The sequence below is a fragment of the Bufo gargarizans genome, chromosome 10 (genome assembly GCF_014858855.1).
Source record: "Bufo gargarizans isolate SCDJY-AF-19 chromosome 10, ASM1485885v1, whole genome shotgun sequence".
In the NCBI taxonomy this organism is placed as follows: Eukaryota; Metazoa; Chordata; class Amphibia; order Anura; family Bufonidae; genus Bufo; species Bufo gargarizans.
In genome coordinates, this window is record NC_058089.1 from 19,014,417 (window position 1) to 19,031,882 (window position 17,466).

The 17,466-nt window shown below is 46.4% G+C and overlaps 1 protein-coding gene and 1 long non-coding RNA gene across 2 annotated transcripts in view; both read left to right on the forward strand.

Annotated features, from left to right (window-relative positions):
* The window catches only part of LOC122920714 (transmembrane protein 263-B-like), a 150,053-nt gene that overhangs the window by 89,474 nt on the left and 43,113 nt on the right, over nucleotides 1–17,466 (forward strand). The window lies entirely within an intron of this gene.
* LOC122920715 lies at nucleotides 630–5,357 on the forward strand. The gene is made up of 2 exons (XR_006386930.1): nucleotides 630–671; nucleotides 4,607–5,357. It is a non-coding gene; the product is annotated as an uncharacterized LOC122920715 (long non-coding RNA).

The following is a 17,466-nucleotide window of genomic DNA, read 5'->3' on the forward strand; positions in this document are numbered from 1 at the left end:
TGAGTCACCTTGGAGTTGCTTTTCTATGATCTCGGAACTCCTCATTCACTTTATATTATCCCATATTACATTATATAGCCTACTGTATTTCTATATTCCATCGCTGGCATACAGGCTGCCGTAAACAGCATGTATGATCCAAGATGAAATAATGTAACTTTAAGGGGTTGTCCCACCATAAGACCCTATTATCTATCTGCAAGTTTCTGATTGGTGGGGTGGGACCGCAACCGATCACGAGATCAGGGTCCAGGAGTCCTCAGGGTGAACGTGAGCTTGCATTCCATTCGACTCTGCCGTACAGCATTCTGGCAGGAACATAGAGATGAATGGAGCTCCAGCTGCAGGGTTCAAGTACCCTGTTCTTACGATCAGTGGGGGTCCGGCCGCTGGGGCCTGTTGATAATAAGATCCTATGGTGGGGCAACCCCTTTAATGCATTAAACACATACCGTAGATTTATTATGTATTTTTATTTATTTTATGCATTTATAGAGCACTACTATATTCCGCAGCGCTTTACAGACATTAGCATCCAACTGTCCCCAATGGGGCTCACAATCTAAGTTCTCTATCAGTATGTCTAACCGGAGAACCCGGAGGAAACCCACGCAAACACGGGGAGAACATACAAACTCCATGCAGATGTTGTCCTTGGTCGTACATTCAAGGTTAGTGGATATCCCTGGGCAAATAAATTTGTTAGTGCAAATTTGCAAAAGATATATAAATGAGGGGTCAGCTGTTAGGGGAAGCAAGAATCAGGCATATCGTATTTTAAAGGGAACTTGCCTTCTCTCCTGACTTGTCTGCCTTAGAAACTACTTGCTTTTCCCATGTAATATCACATTTTCATATACCGTATTTTTTTGCTCCAAAAGTGCGGTAAAAATGGCGGTACATCTTTTATTATAGAAGTGGTCATTAGCATGCAGGAGGCGCGTGGAGCGGTGAGTATATCGCTGGTTGTGCTCACCTCTCCCTGGTCTTCTTCCGGATGCCCTGCTGCTCGTGTCCTCACTGCGTACAGCGCCAGAATGTAATGCACATAGGTGCGCTCCATTACCTGACACAATGCGATGTGTGCAGGTCACAGTGGAACAGGGGCCGGAAGAAGTCCACGGAGCGGTGGGTAAAGGAGAGACTGCCGGATCTGCTTGAGCATCATCGCCGTTCGAAGCAGGAGAGACCACTTAATTTATTGTTTTAGGCCTGGTCTGAGGTCTGATGAAACTTTGAGGGTCTGATCTGAGGTCTGAAGGATCTTGGGGCTCTGATCTGAGGTTTGAAGGATCTTTGGGGTTTGATGCTCCAAAAGTGTGGTAAAAATAGCGGTACATCTTCCATTATAGAAGTGGTCATTAGCATGCAGGAGGCGTGTGAAGCGGTGAGTATATCACTGCTTGTGCTCACCTCTCCCTGGTCTTCTTCCGGACGCCGCGCTGCTCGTGTCCTCACTGCGTACAGCGCCAGAATGTAATGCACATAGGCGCGCTCCATTACGTGACACAATGCGATGTGTGCAGGTCACAGTTGAACAGGGGCCGGAAGAAGTCCACGGAGAAGTGGGTAAAGGAGAGACTGCCGGATCTGCTCGTGCATCATCACCGTTCGAAGCAGGAGAGACAACTTTATTTATTGTTTTAGGCCTGGTCTGAGGTCTGATGAAACTTTGAGGGTCTGATCTGAGGTCTGAAGGATCTTGGGGCTCTGATCTGAGGTTTGAAGGATCTTGGGGGTTTGATGAGGGGTCTGATGGATCTTGGGGGTCCCTCTGAGGTCTGATGAGAATTGGGGGTCTGATTTACTGGTCTGATAAAGACTGTAGGTCTGACGAAAAAAAAATTAAAATCTTATTTTCCTCTATATCCTAGGTGTGTCTTATGGAGCGAAAAATACTGTAACTGTATATTGTGCATTTCCTCTATTGTTCCTGCTAGACATTATGAATGAATTGCTAGAAATTTGCAATGAAGGTCCTGATGGGTGTCACCAATTGTCCCTGCCCACTCCGACACTGGCAGCACCAATTGGATAGTATCAGACTGTACAGGGACATACTGCCAACTGGTAACACACAGCTGGACCTTTATTGCCGAATGCTAGCAGTTAATAAATTCATGACTTTTAGCAGGAATAATTAAGGAATGGCACAACATAGAGTCATAAGAATGGATGCTCCAGAATTGTTATTACATGGAAACTGCAAGTAGGTACTGAAACAGACATGTCAGACTAGAAGACAGGTCCTCTTTAACATACCGATCCAGTGATAGCCCAGAGATAGGGCTCCTTCCTTGGAGCTCCTGGGTAGCCTTTGAAGGAACCTGAGGGAGAGGCCCCTAGGAAGTGCAGGTCCTTGGGCAGATGCCTCTTTTTCCTCTCCATTTGATCAGGTTGTGACATCTCCCACTCTCGTGTCCTCTCCAGTGCAGCACATATAGGGGGAGATTTCTTAAAACTGGCACTGAGGAAAACTGGTTTAGTTGCCCATAACAACCAATCAGATTCTACCTTTCAATTTTTAGAGCTCCTTTGGAAGATGAAAGGATTGATTTAGTTTTCCTTAGCGCCAGTTTTGAGAATACTCCCCCATAGAGCCCCATTCCCTGCGGTTTACTGACGTTTATAATGAGGCATATTACCGAGGTTTAATGGAGCAGATTTATCACTGTCTAAATTAGCATCAGCACTTGATAGATTAGCTTAAAAAAAGCGAATCCTCACCACCTAGCATCATCTCCGGTATGATCACTGCCGCTGCGTAAATTTAAATGCCCTTTAGCGAAACTCTTCCTTGCCACCGGTGTAACGAGCAGCGGCGCTCATTATGAAGGCGTGAATATAAAATTCTCCGCCGGCGCTTCACTCCTCCATCTGTATGCATTAGCACAATTCGTACAAGACCTGAATTTGCCAGGCTGGATACTTGGCTGATAGAGATAGCACTCTTAGTCTACGTCTACAGGACAACATTTTTCGCGCAACATTTTGTTGCACTAATGTCGCGCAAATTTTTTTATAATGGCAGTCTATGGTGTCGCATTGCAATATGCTGCGACTGCGACGCAACAGTCGCAGAAAATCCATTTGAGATGGATTTTTCTGCGACTGTTGCATCGCAGTCGCAGCATGTTGCATGTTGCAGTGCGACACCATAGACTGCCATTATAAAAATTGTCGCGCGACATTAGTGCAACAAAATGTTGCAGTGTAGTTGTGCCCTATCTGTAGTCGCGCAACAAATGTCGTTGTGTAGACGTAGCCTTAAAAGGATTGCCCAGGAAAACATGGCTGCTGTCTTCTAAAAATAGAGTTACAACTTTCGATGGGTTGCGTCTGGTATTGCAGCTCGGCTCCATGGAGGTGAATAGGACCGAGCTGCAGTACCGCACACCACCTGTAGGCAGGGGTGGCGCTGTTTTTTGGGGGGCAAAAAAAGGAGCCATGTTTTTCTAATCCAAGAGCCATAAGGTCTTCTTGATTTAGGATTATAAGACTTCAGATCCCACATTAAAAATCAGTTATAACAATGGATGCGATTGATTTTAGTTGGTACCTTCAGAGGCAATTTTTTTATGATTGCATTTTACTTATTTTGCACTAAAAATAATTTTTTTCAGTCGGTCTTCAATAAAAAAAAATATTCAGCCGTTCTGTCACAAAGGGTTAACAGTTTTTCTAGCTGTGTATATCCTACTTTCACTTTGTGCCCTCATCTAATAAACCCTATCTTTTTATTAAGATAGAGGTCATAAACACTTATTTAAGCCACATTCTTATCAGTAAGATGAGAATTGAGCTATAACGAGTGTTTATAAAGTCAGAGGTGTCAGCTGAACTGCCTGACTGGAAACAGTAAAAATACAGAGCCTGCTACTAGAGAATCTCAAGGCTGTGCAGAGAAAGGGGCTCAAAATGTATAATAAAAACCAAATGAAAAAATGATTTTTAGGTCAAAATGAGTACAATGCAATCATTAAAAAAAATTGTCTCCAATGCTGTGCTTAGCCTTTAAAGGGGATTTCCCAGGAACATTTGTCCCATATGCACCAGATAGGGGATAAGTGTCTGATTGGTGGGGAGTTGACTGCTGGGACCCCCACTGATTACAATAACAGAGGTCAGTCTTGTGTTTTCCCGTTGTAATAGAGTGGTGGTCATGCAGTTCCCCTGCTGCTCCATTCCACTCTATGGAACTGTCCAAAATAGCTTAACTATCTCCAACAGTCCCATACAGTTAAATGGAGAAGCAATGGATACCACCAATCCATTAAAACGGGGAACATAGGACCCACGTTCTTGTGATCATTTGGGGTTTCTGGTGTTTGTTTTATTCTCCGATACATGACCCTTGAGCCATCTGACCCTCTTAAAGTGACATGCCCTCCCTGTCCTCAGTTGGACCAATGCCTAAGTCATTGGGGCTGGTCCAACTAAGAGCAGTAGGGTGTCTCAGACCTTCTCTGCACACTGTGAATAGCATGATTGCTCTAGCGTGTTGAATAAATTGGAGGAACTCAGTGGAGGAATGGAGGCAGGATGGATCTTGAGGGGGACATAAGGCATGATCACTGTACATTAACAATATTTCGTGAATTTTCAGTTTGGACCAGGGGAACGAATCAACAAAGCTCATGGAAGAGGACAGTCATATACAAGTTCTTACCTCCTGGTAGCAAAAAGAAATGGGACCCACCATGGCTGTGTCCTGGAAAGTCAAGAAACCCTGACAACCCACCTGACATCCTGCCTACGGGTTCAAAACCTATGGCCATGATAGTTTATTTCAATTACGTACCATGATGTAATGCAACTTGGCGAAATACATCAAGCATACAAGTCTATAAAAGCAAACTTCCGCCACATTTCTAAAATTCTTTCTAGTCGTAGGCACACACACACACATTTCTTGTAGGATATCTTATGGACTGGTTCTAGTGAGTGACTATTAATTGGAAAGGCTAGGTACTAGTGGTCCCACTTGTTAGTCACTTCAACCCAACTAATAAGAAACAAGAGGATGATCTGAACTTGATAAAAATGTTAAGAACATTTAAAAGAAACCCTTAAACACTCGAGAAATTCTAATGTAAGCAAATTGTATGAAAAACACCTATGACACCGCCCGTTAGAGCCTGCTTTGAGCCCTGACAATTCCGTTGACACGTCTATATGGGGCTTGTTAACATCAGCAGTTATTGCTTGAAGCTTCAGGTGCCTTCATGACTGATAATGTGGGCCTCGGGGCATCCAAGCACAGCTCACATCCGGAGCCCTCGGGAGTTGGCAAATGGTAGTTTATAAGTGGTTATATGACTCGGATGTCAATAAATGTTTTTCTGATCTGCCGGAAATGTTTGTCTTTATCCATTAATTATTTATGATTTTGCGGATGAGATCCAAGATCAATCTGTGAGGAGCAGTTCAATTTTTAATTAATCTTGGCTTGGTCCACTCCAGTAGAAGCCAAGGTTGGAGGTCTTGCCTTCTCAGCTACCACCAGCCAACCCTGGGCATAGTTGTTGAAGCCTCTCCGAGTCCAGCCTTTCTTTGTTATCTGGATCTTCGGCTTGCCCGTTCATGCATTGTTATTCTTATTCTTGAGCTCTGTCCAAATGTTGTCACAGCCCCTGCCTCCTCCACCACGGCGCACTCCCTGCGGGACCAAAGCTGTGGAGATGAAAGGCATCACAGCAGATTCTTCGTGTCTCTAATAAGGCTTCTGTCTCAGCCTGACATGTCGGTAGATACGAGAGAACCGTCAGACAGCTGAGTGAGGAAAAGGAGGAGATGTATTGATCACAAACTGTCTCATCGAACACCTTCTCTTGGAGGGGGAGGTTGGAGGCTGTGGCGTTTGAAGTCGGAGACTAATGGCATGGAGTTCTTCAGGTGGTGTACTCTTGTCACGTAAAGAAAATATCCCACTTGCTGACAATCCATCGGACAGCTCAGTGCATCATTTACTCTATTTGACGCCATAGGTACTGGCGGGTGGAATCCTTAAGATATGTATATACTGCCGGTTATCGGTGTAAAGGTGAAGGCTTTCATCAGCCAACTATAGTGTGTTCGCAATCATTCCTCTTGGTCTCATTCGTTTTCTTGCTATGTCTTTCAGATTTCTCGTTCTTTTCATAAATTGTTCTGTTTTTACAGAACAGACTGGGAATAGGAAGATGGATTCTGACTGCTCTGGTTTAGCTGGTGCTAATGTAACCTATAATAATATTTCTAACTCCAGTTTTAACCTATAGGATTAGGGGAAAAAATGTCCAAAGGTTCCACATTTCAACTGACCACCCTTGGAAGACCAATTGAAAGGCGCAGTGACTTTGGATAAGGGGAACCTTAAAGTCCCAGATTTATTGTTACTTTGTTAAGAGTATGGGTTTAAGCAGGGGTGGTTCCCTTTTGGAAGTGGGATCTTGTACTCTAAGCAGGGGTGTGGTTTTATTCCTAAAGACAGCACTACTTAACATAACTCCAGAAGAATGAGATGGAAAATTCACCCTGGTAATATGTCCCTTCCTATAAAATATAGCCCTCTTTTTCCAAAGGCAGTAACGTTGTTGGAGTTTTGTCTTTCTGTGATACTGATTTCTACTGATACTGCCGGAAAGGAACCTTGCATATCCTTCTTTAGGTGCAGAGGGGTAGTCATGATTCAGTGTGTAGTTGATTAAGGAGATATCTAAGAAAAGGTGTTTGTCAATGATCCCATTGGATGACGCTATAATCAGCCCTTCAACCGGCCTAAGATGTCTGCTAACAAGGAACCATGTCCATTCACAATTGTAATAGGTTAGATTTTAGGTTTAGTGTCCCTTTGAAGCAGGTTGATATAAAAGGGGTCGTCAAGGACTACAAAAATGTGTATTTTTTCTTTATTGAAACAGCGCCCCCCTTGTCCATAGGCTGTTATGGGTATTACAGGTCACCTCTGTTCCACTCAATAGGGCTATGCTGCAATAACAGACACAGCCTATGGACATGACACTGTTGCTCTCCTCTCCTGTCCCGCCGGCGCCCTGGGATGATACGGCGGCAGAGAGGCACGCCGTGTCCTGTTGAAGCGCCGAGCCGCTCGGCGTCTTGGTTGCCGGGGTAACGGGGGCGGAGCGTGCCCGGCCGCACGCTTCCTCTTTGTGCGGCAGGCGTCCCCCATTCCCATAGTTACGCTCAAGGGGCTGAGCGCCGAGCTGGCCACTCGGCGCTCGGCTACATACAAGGGTGGGAGGTCATGTGACACCGGCCACGTCACATGACCTCTGCTCTTCAGTATATAAACAAGCAACCTGCTAGCCACAGGTTGCCTGTGATAAATTGTTCAAGGCTATTTGTTACTGTGTTCCCTGGATTTGACCCGTGCCTGTTTTTGACCCGCTACTGCTTGCTCCTAAGTTCCTGACGTGACCTCTTGGCTTGACCTTCGGCTTGTGACCTGACGTGTTCTTGTTCATTCCTGTGGTACTTAATTACTCTCCTGGTATTTGACCCCGGCTTCTCCTGACTATTCTCTGCTTTCTCCATTTGTACTTCGTCGCTGTCTTGGTATTGACTCTCCGTTGTTTGTCTTGTCTGTCCTCCCAGCACGTATTCTAAGCTAGGGATTGCCGTCCAGTTCTCCCCTGTCATCAGGACTTGCGAGGCAAGTAGGCAGGGCCAGGGGTGAGGGTGGAGCGCAGTGGTCACTATCCTTCCCCCCGTGTGTGTGCGTGTACGTGACCGTGACACAGACCCTTCCAGTGTACCTTAACTTCCTTTAAAATAATAATTCATGAAGGTCGCTGTAGTTTTGTACTGTATTTCTTTTTTCTTTTTGGCTCCTATCCTCCTTTCTATGCTGTGGTCACATGACCATGTCCATGCAGCTAGTTCCTATTTCCTGTGATGTCATGTCCATGGGCGGGGCAGTGATAGGGGAGCGTCTATGTGACTAGCTGGGTGGGAGGAGCTATAAACTAGCTGGGCATTGTTAGGGGCGGTGCTGGAGCAGAGAAAGGAGAGATGCATCATGGGTTTGGTTGGCTACAGCAACAGGAAGTGCTGCATAGAGGATGGAAACAAACCAGAGAGATTGGTTTACATGACAAAAACAGATGAAAAGTGTTTGAATTGGGGGGGAAAAAAGCACAGAGAAGATGTACATGAGGTAAACAGCTACATAAGCAGATCTGTTAAACACCATCATAATCCTGGAAAACCCCTTTAAGGTGGATTCAACTTCAACAGAAACACTTGACGGGATGACGGTTGAAACAAAGAATGAAGTGAATGAGGTAGGCGGAGAAAATCTTCAATTTCATGAATCAAGAAGAAATATCATGACAGCCAAGACAGAATTAATATGAATGAGACCAGAACTTATAAGCTATGGGACTGGATAGAGCGGACAGGTTCTCTTACCCAAAAAGTTTTTCGGTGCCTCACACTAGCAGACACCCACCTTTTAGGTTTCTAAGCCATCACTTATCATACCTAGAGGAAGCCCTAAATTAGGATCTTAAGGGAAGCAAAGAACTAGTGGGAGCGTTGATGCGACTGTTGTCTGCACTTCAGTCTCGGCAAATAAAAGAAGCCAGTCTAGTACCAGGCACTTCTCGGCAGGCATGAATAGAAAAAGCACTCAATGCCCTATACTGTATATTCAAGCCGTAGTCTTCCAGCATGCCTAAGCTTTATGTACTATGATTACTTTGCCATCTTTTGCATTCTCTAATGGTATCTGAAGTGTATTCCATGTTTCTGAAGAGTCATCTCATATCTGTTCTGCTTTGTCTCTTACCTCCGTCTCCGATGTACTCCATTGCCTGCTTTTCACCACTGGTCGCGGGTCATTAATGAGTCAAAGAACAAGTCTGACTAATAGGATTTCTCCTGTTGTATTTCATGGACCGTTTTTTCTTTATTTATCCCGGTTTGTATCCCGGTGGAAGGCAGAGCAAATAAAGGCATCACGTAAAGGTAAAGACTCGTCAACATCAAGAACTTTTTGAAGGGGCATTAAAATCTGAAGTATAATTGAGGCCACATGCACACGTCCGTTCCGTGCCTTGGGGACTGCAATTGTGGTCCCCATTGCACGGGCAACATCCATGCAGCGGGCCGGACCCATTCATCTTGAATGGGTCCATGGTCTGTCCGCACCGCTAAAAAATATAATATGTTATATTTTTTTGCGGTGCGGAACAACGGAAAGAAACACCACGGTGTTCCGTTCCGTGACTCCGTTCCGCATCTCTGGAATTGTGGACCCAATCCAGCGAATGGTTCCGCATGCGTGGTGCACACGGGCGGCGGCCGTGGATTGCCGACCCGCCTTGTGCATGAGGCTTTGAATCACAATTAAAATTTACTTTAGGCCTCATGCACACGGCTGTTGCCCGGTCGTGGCCGTATTGTGGCCCGCAAACAGCGGGTCCGCAATATGTGGGCACCGGCCATGTGCTCCCACTTGAATGGGTCTTCCATCCAGAGCTGCAGTGCGGAACGGAGGCATGGAACCCCACGGAAGCACTATAGAGTGGTCCGTGGTGTTTCTGTACATGCCTCCGCACCGCAAAAAAAATAGAACATGTTCTATTTTCTTTGCGGTGCGGGCGGATCACGGTCCCATTCAAGTTTAATGGGTCTCGATCGGTCCCGGCCACTGCACGGAAGAGCCGCTCAACGGCCATGTGCATGAAGCCTTAGGCTGCTTTCACACTAGCGTTCGGGTTTCCGTTCGTGAGCTCCGTTTGAAGGAGCTCACGAGCGGACCCGAACGCAGCCGTCCAGCCCTGATGCAGTCTGAATGGAGGCGGATCCGCTCAGACTGCATCAGTCTGGCGGCGTTCAGCCTCCGCTCCGCTCGCCTCCGCACGGACAGGCGGACAGCTGAACGCTGCTTGCAGCGTTCGGGTGTCCGCCTGGCCGTGCGGAGGCGTGCGGATCCGTCCAGACTTACAATGTAAGTCAATGGGGACGGATCCGTTTGAAGATGCCACAATGTGGCTCAATCTTCAAGCGGATCCGTCCCCCATTGACTTTACATTGAAAGTCTGGACGGATCCGTCCCAGGCTATTTTCACACTTAGCTTTTTTTAGCTAATATAATGCAGACGGATCCGTTCTGAACGGAGCCTCCGTCTGCATTATTATGGGCGGATCCGTTCAGAACGGATCCGCCCGAACGCTAGTGTGAAAGTAGCCTTATACTGCGTGAACGTTTATTTTTATGTGGTCATCTTGTCAAGGCAAACCCTTTTCATATACCCCATTTGGTTATTCAGATTTCATAGCGGAGACTAACCAACTTGGGACCCCATCCTATGAATGAGAAAGCAGTGATCCTGGCCTGTACATGTGATACTACATTTGCTTTGCAGGGAATATGTATAGCCAGCCAAGGCTTCTCCCAGGGATAACTGCAGGGGATCTCCTAGGGATTACTGTACAGGATATTTATGGCCAGCCAAGATTTCTTCTAGAGATATCTGCAGGGTATCTCCTAGGGATTACTGTAGGGCACATGTATGGCTAGCCAAGACTTCTAGAGATATCTGCAGGGGAGATATGTATGGCCAGCTACGACTTCTCCCAGGGATAATTGCAGGGCATATTTATGGCCAACCAAGGCATCTCCTCGAGGTAACTGGGGGGATATGTATGGCCAGCTACAACTTCTCCAGGGATAACTGCAGGGAATATGTATAGCCAGCCAAGGCTTCTCCTAGAGGTGGGTGCAGGAGATATCTATGGCCAGCCACTACTCCCAGGGATATCTGCAGGGGAAATGTATGGTCAGCCACTATTTCTCAAAGAAATAGCTACAGAGCAAATGTATGGCCAGCCAAAGCTACTCCTAGAGGTAGGCGCAGGGGATATGTAAGGTCAGCCAACCAGGGATATCTGCAGAGGAAATGTATGTCCAGCCACTACTTCTCCCAGGAATAGCTTCAGGGCATATGTATGGCCAGCCAAGTCTTCTTCCAGGGATAACTGCAGGGGATATGTATGTCCAGCCAAGGCTTTTTCCGGGGATAACTGCAGGGTGCTTCCTCACGGTACCTTCCTGGCCCTAAAATCTTGAGTGTTCAGCTTAAAAAAATCACTGATACTATCCCATTTAAGCTGCTACCAGTCCAGCTTTGCTGCTGCTTTGGTTCCAGATGGTCGCCATTTACTTCTGGACAACTGACCACATAGTGCCTAAGCAAAAGATCACCAATTGAGGGGCCACTGTGGACAGTCAGTGATTTAAACGGGTAATTATTGGTTATTTTATTAGTTTCAAGTTCAATTTATATGCTGCATATCCTGGTCATCCCCATTAGCACTTATGCATGGAGCATGGAGCATGTGTGACAGTACAGCCCAGTTGAATCGGGCAGCGGCTCTTCCACTCTGGCTGCATGGTGGCGCTAGATTGCTGAGGCAGCCAGTGTCGGAAGATGACATCAGACCTAGGGACCTATTCATAGGGGAACCTTTGCAGTGCTATGCCAAGTTGAATGGGGCTCATACCCCATCCTGGCATTCTTTCCTTGTGTTATTGCTCGTGGTTCTGACTCTAATCCTGACTTTGACCTTGTTTCTGGATATCGTTCCTGCCTTGCCCTTGGTATTGTACCTCAGATACCAGTTTTCGGACCCTTACTTCTGCTCCCGTCTGTCCTTCTGCATGTCGTATCCAGACCGCTCTCCTGGTGACGACTCTTGCCTCCTTTCCTGACTGCGCTATTACTGTATCAATGCTTCTGCTATCAATCTGCGGTTAACTTATAGCTCTACACCACAGCCTTCGTAGTAGAGACCAAGATAGCCCTTCCATTGACTAGATATGTCTCTGGTTATCCAATGTGAATATTTGCAGACTTGAGGACTCTGCATTTTACATTGGATATCAGCCAAAACTAAAGGCCCTATTACACCTGAAGATAATCGTGCAGATCATCGCTAACAAGCATTCGTAGTAACGCTCTTTAGTGATGATCTGGCAGTGTAATACTGCCGACGATTACCCAATGAACGAGCAAACACTCGTTCATCGGGTAATCAAAATCTTTTGGAAGATTTAAAAATCATTGTTTGCTAGCGGAGGTCGTGCTGTGTAATCACGATCAGCTGCCAGCAAACAAAGATTCAGCATGTGGACGATCAATGACATCACCGATCGCTCCTCCCCATACTGACAGCATGTAAGAGAAGCGGGCTCCTCCGATTGCTGGGAAGGAACTGCTTCTTCTGAAGTTGTAATGGGACCCTGAGATAAGTCTGAGGTGCTTTAAGATAGGTGGTTTAGATAGGTGGTTTAGTAAATTTTGAGGCGTGGGTTGGATTTTTGTCTCTCTAGATTACGCATAAGCCTTCTTAAACTCTCTGTAGTCATTGAAATGAACCTTCCCTGGCGAGACAAGGGGGTTTTCAGCTGGTAACATTCAGATTAGTGCTGCCGTACTGGAGTGATGAATCAGCATCGTTAGCCACACGAGGTGCGACCACAATGACGAGACAACAAAGCCAACTCTACCTGTGTACACAGAGGACTTGCAGCTGCTTTCTCAGTGCACCTCATCACATTACAGATGGTGTAAGGGTAAACAGCTCCGTCCACTGCACCATGGACAGAGTTGCATAGTTCCGCCAGCAGTTGATCGGCGGGGGATCCCTAGCCTGTATATCCCTAGCCTGTATAGAAGGGCCCCTGTTTTGTATTAGCCTCGAAAAAAGATAGGAGATTGGCAACTCGATTGAAACCTTTAAGGCTACCTTCACACTAGCGTTTTTGCTGGATCCGGCAGTGTTCATCAAAAACGCTTCCGTTACTGATAATACAACCGTCTGCATCCGTTATGAACGGATCCGATTGTATTATCTTTAACATGGCCAAGACGGATCCGTCATGAACTCCATTGAAAGTCAATAGGGGACGGATCCGTTTTCTATTGTCAGAGAAAACGGATCTTTCCCCATTGACTTGCATTGTGGATCATGACGGACCCACATCTCAGCATGCTGCGGTTTGCTCTCCGGTATGAGAACGGAATGGAATGCATTTTGGAGCACTCCGTTCTGTTCAGTTAAGTTTTTTCCCCATTGAATGGGGACAAAACAGAAGCGTTTTTTTCCGGTATTGAGACCTTATGACGGAAACATGTTAAGGCAGGCATGTCCAAACTGCGGCCCTCCAGCTGTTGCAAAACTACAACTCCCAGCATGCCCTAATAGCTGTAAGCTATCCAGGCATGCTGGGAGTTGTAGTTTTGCAACAGCTGGAGGGCCGCAGTTTGGACATGCCTGTGTTAAGGGAAGAAAATTACCCATCACCTTTTTATGTGACTTTTTTTTATTTTATTTATATTTTTGGTGCTTGTTAAATTTTTCTATGTCACTATCTATTTTTTAAAAATGTATATAATCCTGAAACTTTCACACTGGCCACTAAGCCTAATAGGTCATGATTTACTGTTCAGGTAACTTTTCAGTAGCGATCTGATTTAGAATGTCAAGTAACACCTCTATAAAGATGAGGCAGGATCCACTATTAACAATAGGTGATATGACAGCTTATCTGCTCCCTCCTGACCACTGCACAGGTCACAGAGCATACCTAGGAAACTCTACCATAGAAGTCAATTTGGTCACCTCCTGTCCATTATGTCTATGGCCCATGTAACTGCTTTCAAATGACCGGACGTTTTAACATTTGCCCTACTGGCCAGTGTGAATATTGCAGGATTCTATACATTAAGATAGTGACATGGAAAATGTAAAAAGAAAAACTCACCAAAAATGCAAAAAAATATATGTTTAACATAAAATGCGGTTTAAACAAGAGGTCATTTTCTGACCACGTATTCCCTTTAGATAAGGTTCAGGAGCGAATTGTTTTTAATAAGAACTGAATGTGAAAACAACGTGGGGGGGGGGGGCACAATCTGAAATTAGCTTTGATCAAGATCAGAAGCAATTTTGGAAAATATTATGAGGCATCAGGTTTGGTTGGGAAATCTACAGTACGTGAATTTACACCTGTCTGAGATATACATCCAATATTAGGGCGGACAAGATGGACCATGTGGCCTTCTTCAGCCGTCACTCTTCTGTGTTTCTATGTAAATGGTCGAGCATGCCCCCTGCCGCTCCATTCATCTCTTTGGGACTGCCGGAGATAGCCGAGCGCTCTATCTTTGTTAGTCTATGAAATGGGGGGCTTAGAACCCCTAGTCGTTGGGGATCCCAGTGGACATCCTCCACCAATCATACCTACCCTTTGGATGGGCGATAAGTTGTCATTTTGGGAATATTCCATTAAGTATTAAAAATTTTGGAGTAAGAAGTAGGCAAGTTCGAAAAGTGATGGCGGGAGATGCAGCTGAGAGAGAGCGTGGGGGCGGACCCATCTCCTAGGCAACCATATGACACCAGGAACCGTTGGTGGCGGACAGTTGCCCAGGAGAGACTCCGGGCGTCATGGGGTTGCCTAGGCAACTACTCCTCCCGCTCTCTTGGTTGCATCTCCCGCCATCAGTTGTAGACTTCTACTGTCGCTCTCATAACTCTGGCGCCCACTGAAGAAAACGTGCCCATTCTTCAATTTTTTGGAACCCTTAGACGCCTGTTTATATTCGTTTTTGGCCTTAACCACAGCACTACTCTCTGTACCTCCTGCCTTCCCCTCGCTCCTCTTGATTGCTTTCTGTTTTCTCCATAGTTCTCTCTCAGTAGTTCTCCTTCTCCGTCTTCTCATTAGTTTTTCGGATCACCCCCCCCCCCCCTCCTCCTCCTCCTCCTCCTCCTCGTTGCTCTCTTTTCTCTTGCCTGTCTCCTAGGACCAGCTTTCTTCCTGCTAGGCAGATGAATTGCTGCTTAGATATCAAGTCCTCTCTAGCCCTCGCATTTCCACTGTATATATAAGTAGAGCCGCAAAACCCACCGGTCCATTTGCTCACGATAAGTACAAAATTGGAAGTGACTTGAAGAATTTGAAGGCTGTGGGTGCATCAGAAATGTCCATTACTTTGCTGTTGGGTAATATGGACGCATGGCTGTGATTGACGTCTTGGACTTTCAAGAGTTTCTGGATGATATGGATGCTGCAAACTCCAGCTTTGGTGAGGTTTTGCCTGCCCACATATTATCTGTAGGGATAAACCGATATATACTGCATCCGAGAGAGTGTGCAACATTTATAGAGTTAACCGACTGATCTGGAGTAGTGACATCACTGTGCTCAGTGACATCACTTTAAAAAAAAAAGGCGGTGGATTTTTATTAAAAGAGGTACTGTACTCTTAACTAGTATTTTGGGCCTCTTACCCTCCCGTTCCCTTTAAAAATGTATTTGTTCTCGCTTTGTGTCTGCTGTGCGGGCAAGCTCAACGATAAGCTGATCAGATGTTTCCGAACTTCTGCCCCCCAATGACCGTGTGCAGTGTGGCAACTTTTTTTCCTCCTCTCTTCTCACAGCATTTAGGCACAGAGGAAAACTGCAGCTGCATCCCACTCTCTTTTACTTCTCCTTCCCATCTCCTCTCACAGACACATATAAAAACTGCAGCTGCATCCCCCTTATCCCACGTATTCCCCTTTTACAACATGTAGTCTCACAGACACAGGATAAACAGCTGCACCCCCGCTCTTACACTTCTTTCCCTCTCATAGGATGCAGTCTAAAAAAAACTGCAGCTGCATTCCCGTCTTTCCACTTCTCCTCCTCCGCCCTTTCACAGCATGCAGGTTCACAGACACAGAGGGAAAACTGCAGATGCACCCTCCTCTTCCCATTTTTCCTCTCCCCTCTCATACCATGCAGTCTAAAAGACACAGAGAGAAAAAGCTGTTGCATCCCGCTCGCTCCACATATTCTTTTCTTATAGCACGTAGTCTAAAGGACACAGACAAAAACTGCAGCTGCATCCCTCTCTCTGATCTTTTTCCCCTCACAGCATGCAGTCACACAGACACAAGGTAAAAACTGCAGCTGCACCCTCTCCTCACTTATTTTCACTCTCCCCTTTCACAGCATGTAGTCTCACAGACACAGAGGAAAAACTGCAGCTGCATCCCCCTCTCCCCACTTATGCCCCTCTTATAGCAGGCAGTCTAAAAGACACAGACAAAAACTGCACCTGCACCCCTTCTCCCCCTTATCTCTCACAATGTGCAGTCTCACATACAGAGGATAAAAACTGCAGCTGCATCCCCCTCTCCCCACTACTTCCCCTTGCCTCTCACAGCTTACAGTCTCACATACACAGGGTAAAATCTGCAGCTGCATCCCCCTCTTCCACTACTTCCCCTTGCCTCTCACAGCTTACAGTCTCAGATACACAGGGTAAAATCTGCAGCTGCATCCCCCTCTTCCACTACTTCCCCTTGCCTCTCACAGCTTACAGTCTCAGATACACAGGGTACAATCTGCAGCTGCATCCCCCTCTCCCCACTACTTCCCCTTGCCTCTCACAGCTTACAGTCTCAGATACACAGGGTAAAATCTGCAGCTGCATCCCCCTCTTCCACTACTTCCCCTTGCCTCTCACAGCTTACAGTCTCAGATACACAGGGTACAATCTGCAGCTGCATCCCCCTCTCCCCACTACTTCCCCTTGCCTCTCACAGCTTACAGTCTCAGATACACAGGGTAAAATCTGCAGCTGCATCCCCCTCTCCCCACTACTTCCCCTTGCCTCTCACAGCTTACAGTCTCACATACACAGGGTAAAATCTGCAGCTGCAGACCCCTCTTCCACTACTTCCCCTTGCCTCTCACAGCTTACAGTCTCACATACACAGGGTAAAATCTGCAGCTGCATCCCCCTCTCCCCACTACTTCCCCTTGCCTCTCACAGCTTACAGTCTCACATACACAGGGTAAAATCTGCAGCTGCATCCCCCTCTTCCACTACTTCCCCTTGCCTCTCACAGCTTACAGTCTCACATACACAGGGTAAAATCTGCAGCTGCATCCCCCTCTTCCACTACTTCCCCTTGCCTCTCACAGCTTACAGTCTCACATACACAGGGTAAAATCTGCAGCTGCACCCCCCTCTCCCCACTACTTCCCCTTGCCTCTTACAGCTTACAGTCTCAGATACACAGGGTAAAATCTGCAGCTGCATCCCCCTCTTCCACTACTATCCCTTGCCTCTCACAGCTTACAGTCTCACATACACAGGGTAAAATCTGCAGCTGCATCCCCCTCTCCCCACTACTTCCCCTTGCCTCTCACAGCTTACAGTCTCACATACACAGGGTAAAATCTGCAGCTGCATCCCCCTCTTCCACTACTTCCCCTTGCCTCTCACAGCTTACAGTCTCACATACACAGGGTAAAATCTGCAGCTGCATCCCCCTCTCCCCACTACTTCCCCTTGCCTCTCACAGCTTACAGTCTCACATACACAGGGTAAAATCTGCAGCTGCACCCCCCTCTCCCCACTACTTCCCCTTGCCTCTTACAGCTTACAGTCTCAGATA